Genomic DNA, 14,159 nt, shown 5'->3' on the forward strand with positions numbered 1-14,159 from the left:
GGCGTACGCACCGAAGTTCGGTACCCAGGATACCAGCTCCATACTTAATCACACCGTCGGTGCATTTGGTAAACTCCGCTTCCATTCCTGTCAATGGCCCCATCAGACATCAGAATCCGTTCGGATTTGGGGTCAGGCCCCTCCTCCGGGATCGGTTACTCCCAATCTTTCGATTTAGAGCACCTCGAGATGCCGTCATCAGGGAACTCAAACTTCCTTGGTTGATAATCCTCACTAGGTTGCTGGGCGAGGTAATCAGACAATACACTCCCCTTTATTGCTTTCAGCGAGGTATACTGAATATCGTATTCAATCAAAATCATTGGCCCTTTCGCAACCCGTCCGGTCATTGCTGGCTCTTCAAAAATCTACCTGATCAGATCCATCTCGAAATCCACAAAGTGGTATGAATCAGCATATACTGTCTCAGTCGGCGAGCAGCCTATGCCAAAGTACATCAAGTTTTCTCGAACAGTGAATGTATTGTTTCACAGTCGGTAAACTTTTTGCTAAGGTAAATTGCATGCTCTTTTCAACCAGACTCGTTATGCTGCCCCAGTACATACCTCATAGACCCCTCGAGGACCGTCCAGTACAGATTAACAATCTTCCCTCCACAGGAGGCATCAGAATCAGAGGTTCCTGCAACTTATTCTTTTATCTTTCAATGCCCCTTGGCAATCATTATTTCACCTGACCGTTTGATCTTTTCTTCATACGGGTTCATACGTGGATGTTAGAAGAGATGTGAACCATGGCATGTAGTTCAATCTACCTAGGAGACCACGAACCTCTTTTCTGTTTTCGGTTCAGGCATTTCTTGTATTACTTTTCTTTCCCCCCCCTTTTTTTTTTTAGCAGGATCGACCTCGATTCCTCTCTTACAATGAACCCCAACATCTTACCGGCCCGCACTCTGATAGTGCACTTATTTGAATTCAACCTCAGTTTGAATTGTCTCAACTGGTCTACTCAGCTTGGCCAGATCTGCCAGATGCCCCTCTTCTGTTTGGGGCTTTGCTATCATGTCATCAACATAGCATTCAATTTCATGATGAATCATCTCATGAAAAAAAGTCACCATGGCTCTCTGATAAGTAGCATCGGCGTTCTGCTTCTCTAGAGGACAGTCTTCTCTCCCCGGTAGCTTGTGCACAACGACATCGGTATCCGACCCTGGCATATCCTGACACGACCAGGCGAAGGTATCCACACGCTCTTTCAACAGGGCTACCATTCTGCTCTCGACTTGCCTCTGAAGCGGCTCCCAATTTTCATTTCCTTTCTGACCTAGGCGGTGCCTGGAATATCATTCTTAACCCGCTCCTCATGCGGCTGAATCACGTTATCCTCTTATTTCAACAACCTGGCTAATTCCAGCAGATCACAATCTTCTTCGCCTTCTTCTTCGGCATGATAGATCGAATTGTCGAAGTCATATGAGGTGTAACCAAATCGTTATCAACGAGATCCGGAGAATTATTTTTTTTGAAGTCGGAACGAGACAAATCAAAAAAAGGGAAAAATGGAAACAAAACATTGCCATTTTTATTTGTTTTTATTTTTAAACTGCAAAAAAAAATGAAAAACAGGGAACACTGCTTTTAATTTGAAAAACATCCGTTTATTTATGATGCAAAATGTCGCAAAATGAAACATGAGGTGACCCTTACAATGAACCATTACGTGTCGGGAAACACATATGGTTTTCATGCCAATAAAACTGAAAAACAGAAATCATTACTCTTCGAGCAGAGTGACAGTGATGATCTGTTAGGCCCTCCAGGTTCCTGGTACGCACGATTTTATCCATTGATCAATCTCCCAGTCACTGTCAGTTTCTTTACCCACTGTACAGGCGTAATCCGAATCTTCAACAATTGCACTCACCATCGCCTGACCATGCGCCGGCATGGGACTAGCATTAACATTCGGAGATGGTGCAAAATTGATGGCCTTGGAGTCTACCAGATCCTGGACAACATGCTTAAAAGCCCTACAACCCTCAATGTTATGCCCTGGTGTACCTGAATGGAACTCACACTGGGCGTTCTCATCATAGTTAGGAGGCCTCTGATCTGATCTCAACGGAACCATCGTCCTTGGTTGAACCAACCCAAGATCCATCAATTTCTTAAAGAGAACAACATATGTCACGGGCGGCTTATCGAACTGACGATCAATCCCCTTTCCTCTCACTTGATACCCGGCTCTCTGTTGAGGTGGCTGACGTTGCTGTCGTACTGACTGATTACCAGCAGGGATGGTTACCGCAGCAGTGTGCTGGTAGTAACGATCCCTACCGTGTCCTCTCTGGGCATACACAACACTTGATTCTCCCTCATTCTTCCTTTGGCCATTTCCGAAGGGCTTCTTTGATCCTGATGACGAAGCATTACCACCCTGGATCTTCCCCATTTTCAGCCAACTTTCAATTCTCTCCCCAGCCACAACAATGTCTGCGAAGTTAGTGACGGGACAACCCACCATCCTTTCAGCAAAAACCCCCTGCAGGGTACCCATGAAGAGATCAGACATCTCTCTGTCCACCAGTGGAGGTTGAACTCTGGCAACCAACTCCCTCCATCTCTGGGCGTATTCCTTAAACCCTTCACTCGACTTCTGAGACATACCCTGCAGCTGGGTACGACTAGGAGCCATGTCAGTGTTGAATTGGTACTGTTTAAAGAAGGCATCGCCCAGATCCTGCCAACTCTTAACATCAGAGGACTTAAGCTTGGTGTACCATTCCAAGGATCCTCCAGACAGACTGTCTTGGAAGAAGTACATCCAGAGCTTCTGATCTGTTGTATAGGCAGAAATCTTCCGGACAAAGGCTTGAAGATGAGTTTCGGGGCAGGAACTCCCATTGTATTTATCAAAAGCGGGAGCTTTAAACTTCTGTGGGATCACAATCCCCTCGACTAGCCCCATGTTTGACATGTTTACAACACCAGGAGTGGCATAGCTTTCAAGAGCTCCGATCTTTTCTGCCAGCAGTTGGATCTCCTTGTTCTGTGGTTGGGCACCATATTTCCCAAACGACTCGTTGTGCATAGAGAACTGATCAGCCTCCCTGTCTTCCTCTCTGTCGTCTTCAACCCCGAAAAATGGCGGGAAAAGACTATCTTTCATATTGTTGCCCATTTGAACAGGTTGACCACCAATGGCAGCACCAAAACCACCGACATCATTCATTATACCCACGGTCGTTCTTTTTCCACCATCTCTGGAACCACCCAGCCCCTGGTTGGAGACACCATCCTGGTTAACACCGCTGTTGGCAGCTGAAGCCCGCTCGAGCTTCTCAACTTTATCATCCAGAGCTTTCTGACCAATTGCAAACCCTTGCATGATGTTGATCAGTTCGCTCATCTTATCTTTCAGCTCGAGGATGTCTGAATTAGGGAGATCCATCAGTCTGGGAGTGTTGCGTCGGGTGAAGTATCTGTGAGGACGTGTTGAGTGCAAAGGTACAACTCTTCGAGCACGAGCAATGATTCCTATCACAATCAAGCACGTTAGAACTGATACCTGCAAAACAGCAAACAGGTTAATAGGCATGAATGTAACGTCTATCCATACGAGGAAGCTTCTGTCTTTTGATCCTGGTTTCATCGAGACAGATAATATTTCAACAATAACATTCTGACATCAGGGTGTCTCTCAACCAGAATCTCAATCGAGAATGTACCCTGAGTATGGATAGACGTGAGTTAGATGCCGATGAATGCAAAATGTGGATGATGCTGATGCGTGAATGCAATGCACTGTGCCATCCTCCAAATCATCTGATCATTTGCTGCACTGAGTTACGGCCTCTGAACTGATCACAACCATCTGAAGGAATATGTAACCACAAATCCGACTTGGGGTTCCGAAATAAACGGAACGGAATGATACATCACCATCATCACCAGACAATCTCTGAGCAGATAACCACAATCCTCTGAATCGGCCCGGGGAATCCTGAAATAAACGGATCCCCACTAATAAATACCACGGACAGAACTCCGGCGTCTCAGCAATAAATGACCATAAATCCGACTTATAAATAGGACTCTGATCAACGGAACCAATAGTCACCATCAAAGTCACCATCTGAACATGCATCTGAAAGAATCACCCTCCCCTCACAGGTAAATTCTAATCAGGTCATCCTAAGGCGGATAATAGTCTCGACAATCGGGCAGAGATACTCAATGGGTTTGCCCTTTCGGGTGTGCCATTGTAGCTCTCCTGAGATCGTCTAAACCAAAGATCTGGGAATGAACGCAATGCACTGTGCCATCCTCCAAATCATCTGATCATTTGCTGCACTGAGTTACGGCCTCTGAACTGATCACAACCATCTGAAGGAATATGTAACCACAAATCCGACTTGGGGTTCCGAAATAAACGGAACGGAATGATACATCACCATCATCACCAGACAATCTCTGAGCAGATAACCACAATCCTCTGAATCGGCCCGGGGAATCCTGAAATAAACGGATCCCCACTAATAAATACCACGGACAGAACTCCGGCGTCTCAGCAATAAATGACCATAAATCCGACTTATAAATAGGACTCTGATCAACGGAACCAATAGTCACCATCAAAGTCACCATCTGAACATGCATCTGAAAGAATCACCCTCCCCTCACAGGTAAATTCTAATCAGGTCATCCTAAGGCGGATAATAGTCTCGACAATCGGGCAGAGATACTCAATGGGTTTGCCCTTTCGGGTGTGCCATTGTAGCTCTCCTGAGATCGTCTAAACCAAAGATCTGGGAATGAACGGTTACCGAAGTCAATAGTTCAGATGAAGTGACACAACCAAAGTGGATACTCCACAAAGGAAGGGCACTATCAAATGAACCTCGTCCGACTTGTGGTATGTCACGTTGCAACAATATGCTGATAAAGCAAATGAGGAACGTGAGACCACACTAATCCTAGGTGTATACTCGGGCCTGGGCTTTAGCCCCACTCAGAACACCCACCCCAAAACAGAGGAACCACCTGTACAGAGGACAGCAGAATGATAGTATGATGCATGCAAATATTTATGCAAATATATACACAACAGAATAATGATAAATGCAATAAATAACAGCACAAGCAACCTAAACTATCCTAGAACGCTGGGAGAGACTCGCTTAGGGAAGATGGACCAGCAATAGGTCAACTTCTATAGTCCCCAGCAGAGTCGCCAGCTGTCGCATCCATGAAAAACAACCGGCGGGCTAAAACAAAACAACACAGAGCTGCCACCGTGCGTTATTTATCCCAAAAGAGGGAAAGGAAACACTCGAAGTAAACTTGGGAAAAGCATGGTCTCGCGACCAAAGAGAATGGGATCGGGAGTCGGTTATGCGAAGGGAAGGTATTAGCACCCCTACGCATCTGTCGTACTCGACGGGATCCACGCTCTAAAAGAAAGAATAGGTTGCTAAAACAAACATCACACACACAAACAACACAGGTGGAGAAAGAGGGGAGAGGGCTCGCTAGGATATCGCATCCTATGCCTACGTATCTCGTCTGGAACGAGAATCAGAGCTACCGTAGTTCGGCTCACGCACGCCGAAACAAAACAAAACACAAAAAGGCAAACATGGAACCCGAACGCCAATCGCTGGACTTACATCAGCTTCCGAACCAAACAAACACAATCAGGATACAGACAGCCAATCGTTGGTCTTACATCCATATCCCGACACACAAGAAGAAACAAACAACAACAAGTTACTAAGGAGTCAGGCACTCGAGCCTAGCAACTGTCAGGCAAACGCACACAAAAAGAAGAAAAGGTTTCCCGGAGAGACCTCGCGCGGTCTCCTTCCTACGTACCTCATCTGGTATGAGGATCAGGGCGACGTAGTTCCCCTGAACGGGAAAGAAATTCTAACCTAACCAGATACAAAGGGAGACACACTACTAGGGAGCTGTACTCGAGCCTAGATGTTATCATGCATATCATCCCTAAGTTATGGTTTCTATCCTAACTTGCACAGGCAGCAAGCTAATCCTAAACAGGCAAAGCAATCAAAGTAAACAATCACAAATAACACACACTATATCCAAACAGAGGTGGCTCAAACAAGAGTTAGACTGCCAAAGCAAGTCAACTGTATCAGGGTGATGTTAGCTCTTAACCCTGACATTGAGAGTCAGGGTGAAGCCAGATGAAAGGTGAGTGAAGATTGGACTTCACAGCTCTTATCCCTGGCTAGGGAGAGCTTCAGACAAAGGAAGTGTGGGTCCAGAAAGTGGGAACCCTTCTACACTTATGACACTGACTTAACTGTACAACTGTACATGGATCTTGGGTTAGGATCCACAAGGCATCAACATGTAATGTGAGCAAAGGGATGACTCAACAGATTAGCAGGAGGTGGACTACACACCTCTTGTGTCTGCCAATTGCCTTAACAAAGGTCTTTTCCTACTTGGGGACAAAAATAAACAAGCACAAGCATTGCCTCTTAAGGAGGACTTCAGACAGGTGTCTGGCCAAGTAACAGGCCAGGTCTTCCAGACTACATGGAGTTAGTGATTCTACCTCAATTGGTTTACACAACCAAGCAACAGCAACAGCAAGTTCACAATGAACTATAGCAACTAAGGTACCTGAAATCAATCTAATATGATCAGTACTCAGCTCAAACAGTCAAACAAACAATTACAAGTTAAACAATTAACTGTACACAAGCAATGCATCAAGCAAAGCATAAGCCATTGCTCAACACAAATGAATTAGAAACCACCTACAAAACAAAATTAATGTTAATCAACATCATTCACATGAGCAACTCAAACCAAGTGCATTAATTCCTCCATTCCATTTGCCTTTTGTCCTGAAACACAATCCAAACATGAGAAGCAAAACCCTAGGACAAAGCCTAGGGTCCAATAGGGATCAAAAACCCAAAACAGAACATGAAAATTATCAAAAATCAAGTTCAATCAATTTAGAAACATGTCCAATTGGTCTCATGTTCATATCATCAACCAAGATTATTTCATGAAGCAAATAGTGTGAAACATGTCATTTCAAAGCTCATTGGACCAAACAGAATGAATCAATTCAAACTCAATCCAAAACAATTCGATAAATTCCCAAAAAATTCATGTCTAAACAGAACTCATTAATGGATCATCACACCAAATTTCAGGTCAATTGGACAATGGGAAGCAAGTCAATTAAATTCATCAAGTTAAAGCATGCTCATACAAGTCCAAACAAGGCACAATTTCATGTATCAACTTCAAGCAAGCATAAAACAGTGTAGGAACATGATAAATGCACCAAACCAAAACCATGACAAACTTCAATGTGTCTATAATACACATGCCAAATTTCAAGTCCATCCAATTAACAACAAGAATTTCACAAATCAAATAAAATCATGTCTCTCAAGAAGTTCACAATTGGTCAAACAGGGGAGAAAATCTCAATCAAATTGGAAATGCATTCAAAAATTCCAGAAAAATTCACATGTGAACCTTACACCCAGAAGTATCAACGTGCAAAATTTTAGCTCATTTCAAGTTCATATGGCATGGTAACAAAAATCAAGAAGTTAGGCAAGACATGGTGTGACACAAATTGTCACACCTAGATTCATCATGGCATATCTCACATTTCGGGAAAGCAAAAATCACAAACTCTATATCAAAATGTCCATTAATATCTCTAGAATAAGCATACAAAATTTCAGCTCCATCCAGTTAAGCATCATCATTTCATAATCAAAATACCAAGCATCGTGCAACAAATGACATATATGAGCAAACCCTAGCCAAAACAGAAATCCACACATGCACAATTTTTGCAAAAATGTTCATTAAATTGTAGAGATCTTAAGGATCATAGCACAAAAAATTTCATTCAATTTGGACAAGTGGTTTAGGATATATGATTTTTTCATGTGGAAGAAAAAATAAAAAAATGTGAAACAAGCATATGAAATCATGTGAGGCATGTGAAAATAAATGGCAAGGCAAAATGAGAATGGCTACAGCACGGAATCGAAGGGTGTTCACGTTTGAAAAAGGGAGCGCGCGCTAACACCTAATCTCATGTACAGTAGCATAAACACGGATCAAACTACGTTCTGGAAATTTTCTTATGAAGTTCATCACGCGTTCATCACCTTCATCACTCAAGAACAAAATGTCACCAAATTTCACAAACCATATATCACCAGAAAGGTCTCACAACGTACATCATGAATCCATAATTATTTTGACCTAATTCATCCTAGATTAAAAGAATCGAAGACAAACATTATCATGTATGAAACTTCAAATCCATATATCTCTCTCATTTCTCAACGAAAATCAGTGAAACAAATTGCAGATCACTCTACTAAACACGATCTATCCAAATCATACATCAATTGCAAGAATCATTGAATTCGAAAACTGACCTTGACGAACTTGTAGAAGTTAAAACGCGCGTTTCAGGCCTTGGAATGTGAAAACAGATGTGCTTTGATGCTTGTAGAAGTGGATGAAGCAAGGTTCATGTGTTGATTGTGCACGATCCTGATGAAATCTCAACTTGCCATGGATGAACACTCTTGTAACAGTTCCAAATTGAGCTTGAATTCTCCAAGATTTTGCTTCCAACAGCTTCAATTATGCATGTAAATGATGAATTGATGAAGAACAATGCTATGTTTATGCAGATTTTTGGAAAAAAAGTGAGAGAGAAAGTGAAGAGGTTTTTGTGATTTTCAGATCTAGATTGCAATTCTGTTATTGCTAATCAGAAAACAGTTACAATTTAGTTTATATATGCATTGTTAAACATGTTAGTAATCATGATTAGCACAAATGAATTGGATTAGTGAAAATGCACATGTTATGCAATTTGGCAAAATTGCCCTTTTTCAAATAGAACCAATGGAACAGTGTAAAACCAGTTGAAGCAAGTCCAAATTTCTGTTTAGAAGTGATTGGCATTGGTTTGGAGTGAAAATTGTATGTATTTTTCAAAATCACTTTTTTTCCCACCAAAATTTAAATTGGTTCACTTGAAAAATGGACTTTTTATGTGATGATATTTGATGAATTGTAATGATGCATTATGATAAAGCATGTCAAATGGGATTTGCTCAAAAAAGAATCACTCAAATTGGCCAAATGGTTCAAAAGTTATGCCTCCTTGAAGTTCAACTTTTCTGGACAATGATCAATCCATATCTTGCCAACCACACATGAGAAATTCATGTTCCCTGATTTTTTGGAAAGGTGAGAGCAAGATCTACAACTTTCATGTTGAACAAAATTTCATTTGAAACATTTTTGGACACGTAACTTTGAGGAGAAAAACTTTCCATTTTTGGCAATTTTCAATTACAAGTCACTTTCTATTTTTGGAAAGTTTCCATCTGACTTTATTTTCTTCATTCTTGATGTTTGAAATGTCAAATGAAACTTGTTTAGACATGAATGAAGTGTCTCTAACCCTCTCCCTCCTCCAAATCCATGAATTCAGGCACAGTTGACCACAGTTGACTTTTCTGACTGATAGATGAATTTTAGCTTGACTGATCAAATTGAGCCTCAAACTCCTGATGAAATGGCTCAATGATGAAGCCCTAGCTTCCATAAGCTCAATATAATCATATGATGATACCCATATCCATTGAAAACCCCATCTCCTTGCTAAGACCTGATTGGCCCAATACAACTGATTAGGGTTGACCAAAGGTCAAAACTCTAATCTCAAGGTATCTGATCAATCTCTTGGTGATGACAAGACCATGATGATGATGATGTACCATTTCAACCAAGATAAAGCTCAACCCTCCTTGAGGAACCATGAAACCCTGATTTGAATCACCAACCCTCAGATGATTAGTGATCAGTTAAATAAAACCCTAGCTTGCACCTTAACCTCTTTATCTTCTGATCAAGACCTAGGAGGATGACTTGCTCAATGTAGCCATATGATATGCAACATGCTAATGACTTAAGAAATGCAATGCAATATGTTAAGCTAGTCCCAAGAGAAGAGGGCAAATTTTGAGGTGTTACAAAGACGTGCACCTACAGTTTTCACCGTGAGCCTTTGACGTCTTTGATAGAGTTGAGCAACTTTGTGGCCGGCAGTAATCAGAAGGTGTTTGTTGATCAGTATGGGGATTTGTTGACACTGTTGAAGATGGTGGTAGATCCAGTGCCGTTGCAGACTCTTCTACAGTTCTATGATCCAGAGCTCCGCTGTTTCACTTTCCAGGATTATCATTTAGCGCCCACTCTTGAAGAGTATTCTATCCTGATGAATGTCTCGATCAGATATCAGGTTCCTTTCTTGGATGTTCCAAAGGAGGTTGATTTCAGAGTTGTTGCCAGAGCTTTTCACTTGAGTATCAAAGAAGTGAGTGACAATTGGAAGTCGAGCGGTGATGTTGTGGGTTTGCCTTTGAAGTACTTGGTGAGAATGGCTAAAGAAGAAGCAAAGAAGGGGAATTGGGAAGCTTTTCATGCCCAGTTAGCCATCATGATTTATGGGATTGTCTTGTTCCCGAGTATGCCCAATTTTGTGGACTTTGCTGCTATCACTATTTTCCTTGGAGGAAACCCGGTTCCTACTTTGTTAGCTGACACTTACTATGCTGCACATAGTAGGTGTCATACGGTGAACTGACTTTTTGTGTTTTTATCGCAATGTCGCGGTTAGCAAGAGTCGCCACCGACTTTTCTTTTATCCAATAAGGAAAGGCGGAAAAGAACAGGAAAGACCTTAATTTAGATTCTTAGGTTCGGGAGGTACATTATACAAAGGGAAGGTGTTAGCACCCTTTGTATCCACGGTTTTCCATGGGCTCTTAATTGCTCAATCATTTATGTTTTTCTAGTTTGAAAAAGTGGTTGAGAAATGTGTAGGAAATGTTTTGAAAAGGAGAATTTAACTTTGTAATGATTCTTGAATGAATGTATGCAAAGTGGTTATCTCGTTTAGTTTTGAAAATAGTTTAGAAAAATATAACTCGGCAATGATTCTAGTGCGAATGTATGCCAAGTGGTGATTTTCTAATGGAGGTTTTGAAAGGTGTAAGGTGTGAAAAGGAGTTTTAAATTGTGAATAAGCAATTAAGAGTTATACCTATCTGAGGTCTTTCCGGGCATTTCCTATCCTTATGAGGGTAAAACTGTCCTTACTATTGAGAAGTAAGTAGTCTTATCCTTTGGATGTAAAAGGGTCATCGTAGGGTCATCGATTGGTCATTGAAGGCAACAGTTGTGAGGATACCTTAGCATTCGAAGGGACTATCATCATTTAACCGTAGGCTACACCGAAGGGACATCGAGGGACAAAATCGTATTTTCGAAGGCAACATCCGAGGGACCATGATTTATTTTATGATGATTTAACCGAAGGGTCTTTGCTAAGTGTATCCCTACATTCGCGGGACATGACCGTAATACCGTAATCGTAGGGTAACAAAGAGAGGTCCAAGATCACAAGTTTAAAGGTCATATTTTAAAGTCAATTAGGTGATTAGGATGAATCTCCACATTAAAATCAATACATTAAAATTAATACATTAAAATTAATACATTAAAATTAATTAAGCAATTTAGGGTGGATCTTCATAAGGGTATCCCACAAATAAAGTGGAAGGCCTAAACAACACTCTTTTCCTGGGATATGTGAACCTTTACAAAATTCAGCAAACGGGTTAGAATACCAATCAGGGTGCAATCGAGGATTACACCGCAAAAGAAAACACAGCAGCATGAATGTCAGGCAAAACAGTGCATAATTAACATAGAATAGATCAGGTTACGCATAGGACATAACAAATATCAACGGCTGCCCCGTTCGCCTCTGCCTCGCCTAGCGAGGTCCTAGCGAATGCTCGCTACATGCTCGCTTAGCGATGTGCTAGCGAGCGGCTGCGGGTTTTGAATTTCAGAACAGTATGATTTCAGCATGCTGCATGCCTTATTGCATTCAATTACAGAAATAATATGGTCAAACACTCAGGATATTCAGGCGTACTGGAATTCACATGCAAAGTCTAATTACATATCCAAAAATTCAATCATGATGCATTATGTATTTAGAGATTTACAAATTGGAAGCATAAAACGATAATGATACACAAACCTGTTTGCAATGGAGTGGTAATGCTGAATTGGCAAGTCACTTTTGGTATCGGGTTGAGTTGGGCGGCGGTAACTTCGGTGCGGATGAGTGGCCGTCAGGGTTTCTTCACTCCAACTTCTCTGGGCTACTCTCCGGGGTTGCTATGCCAGGGTTTCCGGCCGTCTCCTTCTGTTTTCGTTCTCTTCTTCTTTTTCATTACTGAAGTGCTGGTATTTATAATGCCTTTTTCATGACCTAATGGGCTCAGAATGAAGCCCGAAATTTTCTGTTGTCTGTCAGCTTCGCTAGGCGAGCGTGTAGCGAACGTGTAGCGAACGTTCGCTAGGCGAGCGTGTAGCGAACGTGCAGCGAACGTTCGCTAGGCGAGCGTGTAGCGAACAAGCCAGTTTTGGGCCATTTTCTGGATTGGGCCATTCGTGAGCTGGGCCTTCGTTCCTTTGAGATCAGTGTCATAAAAATGAGTCGGAGTGCCCTGAAAAAATGTCTTGAAATATTAATGGGCAAATTTTGGGGTATGACAGTAGGCATGGTAAGGGTGGAGCTATTAGATGTTGTCTCCCGTTGCTACTCAGATGGTTCTTGTCTCTCTTGCCAGTCAGTGGACCTTTTGTAAATACTCAGAGCACTCATAAGTGGACTCAGAGGATTATGTCTCTTACCTCCTATGATATCAGGTGGCAATCTTACCGGATGGATGTGCGTAATGTCATCATGAGTTGTGGAGAGTTTCATAATGTGCCACTCATAGGGACTAAGGGTTGCATCAATTACAACCCGGTTCTTTCTCTTCGCCAGTTAGGGTTTGTGATGAATAGAAGACCACTAGATGCTGAGATAGTTGAAAGTGTGTATTTTGAGAAGCAAAGTGACCCTGCTAGATTGGAGCAAGTAGGAAGAGCTTGGAAGACTATTGGTGTCAAGGATGGAGCTGTGTTAGGGAAGAAGTTTGTTGTTGCTATGCCTGACTACATTGATTGGGTGAAGAAGAGAGTGGAGACTTTGTTGTTGCCCTATGATAGGATGGAGTCTTTGCAAGAGCAACCACCTTTGATCCTTGCTGAGAGTGTGCCTGCTGAGCACTACAAGCAAGCCTTGATGGAGAATCGTCGGTTGAAAGAGAAGGAACAAGATACCCAGATGGAGCTTTACAAAGCCAAAGCTGACAAGTTGAACTTGGCTCATCAACTCAAAGGCATGCAGGGTGAAGATGCTAGTAGATTGAAGAGCAAGAAGAGGTCCTATGAGGAGATGGAGACCTTGTTGAATGAAGAACACCGTGAGCGGCTAAGGTTGCAAAGAGTGGAAGCCAACTACCAGAAGAAGATACGAGACCTGGAAAAGCAGCTTAGAGACAAAGACATCCAATTGAAGAAGGAGGTAGACTTGAGACATGCATCAGAGAGCCAGCTTAGAGGAGAAGTTGTGGAGCTCAGAAGGCAACTGAAGGAGAAGCTCACTCCTCTTCCAGAGTGTTCAGAATGCAACCTATTGATAGACCAGTGCCAGTACCTGAAGACGCTCATTCCTGGAGGACATCTTTCCTAGCTTGTATCTGTTGTTTATGTTGAGAATCACCTCCAGGCTTGTTGGATGGGATTCATTGTTGTACTCTGATCATTTGGATCTTTGCTTGAATACTGTTGTATGACTCTTGTTGCTCACATCTATAGATGAGGTTGTTGATGTTTCACCTCGTGCTCATTATCCTGTGTAGGCTGCTTCTGTGTTGTTCATTGTTGCAGGTTGCCATCTTTTCAAAGATGAACTAGGCTCTCGAATGCCTGAGGAATGAACATATCATGTGCATCATACGCATCATTAGCATCATACACATATCATTTTGCATTACAGGTGTTCCTGATCGAGACTTCTCACTCTGGTTCCTGTTTTAGGCAGGATTGCTGATCAACGTCCGCACCGCTACTCTACCCGGTTGAATCAACAGAGGAACATGGACCAAGTGCAAGCAGAGTTGGCTGAGATGAGGGCTAACATGGCCCAATTCATGACCATGATGCAAGGGGTCGTTCAAGGGCAGTAGG

This window comes from Lathyrus oleraceus, chromosome 5, assembly GCF_024323335.1.
Source record: "Lathyrus oleraceus cultivar Zhongwan6 chromosome 5, CAAS_Psat_ZW6_1.0, whole genome shotgun sequence".
In the NCBI taxonomy this organism is placed as follows: domain Eukaryota; kingdom Viridiplantae; phylum Streptophyta; class Magnoliopsida; order Fabales; family Fabaceae; genus Lathyrus; species Lathyrus oleraceus.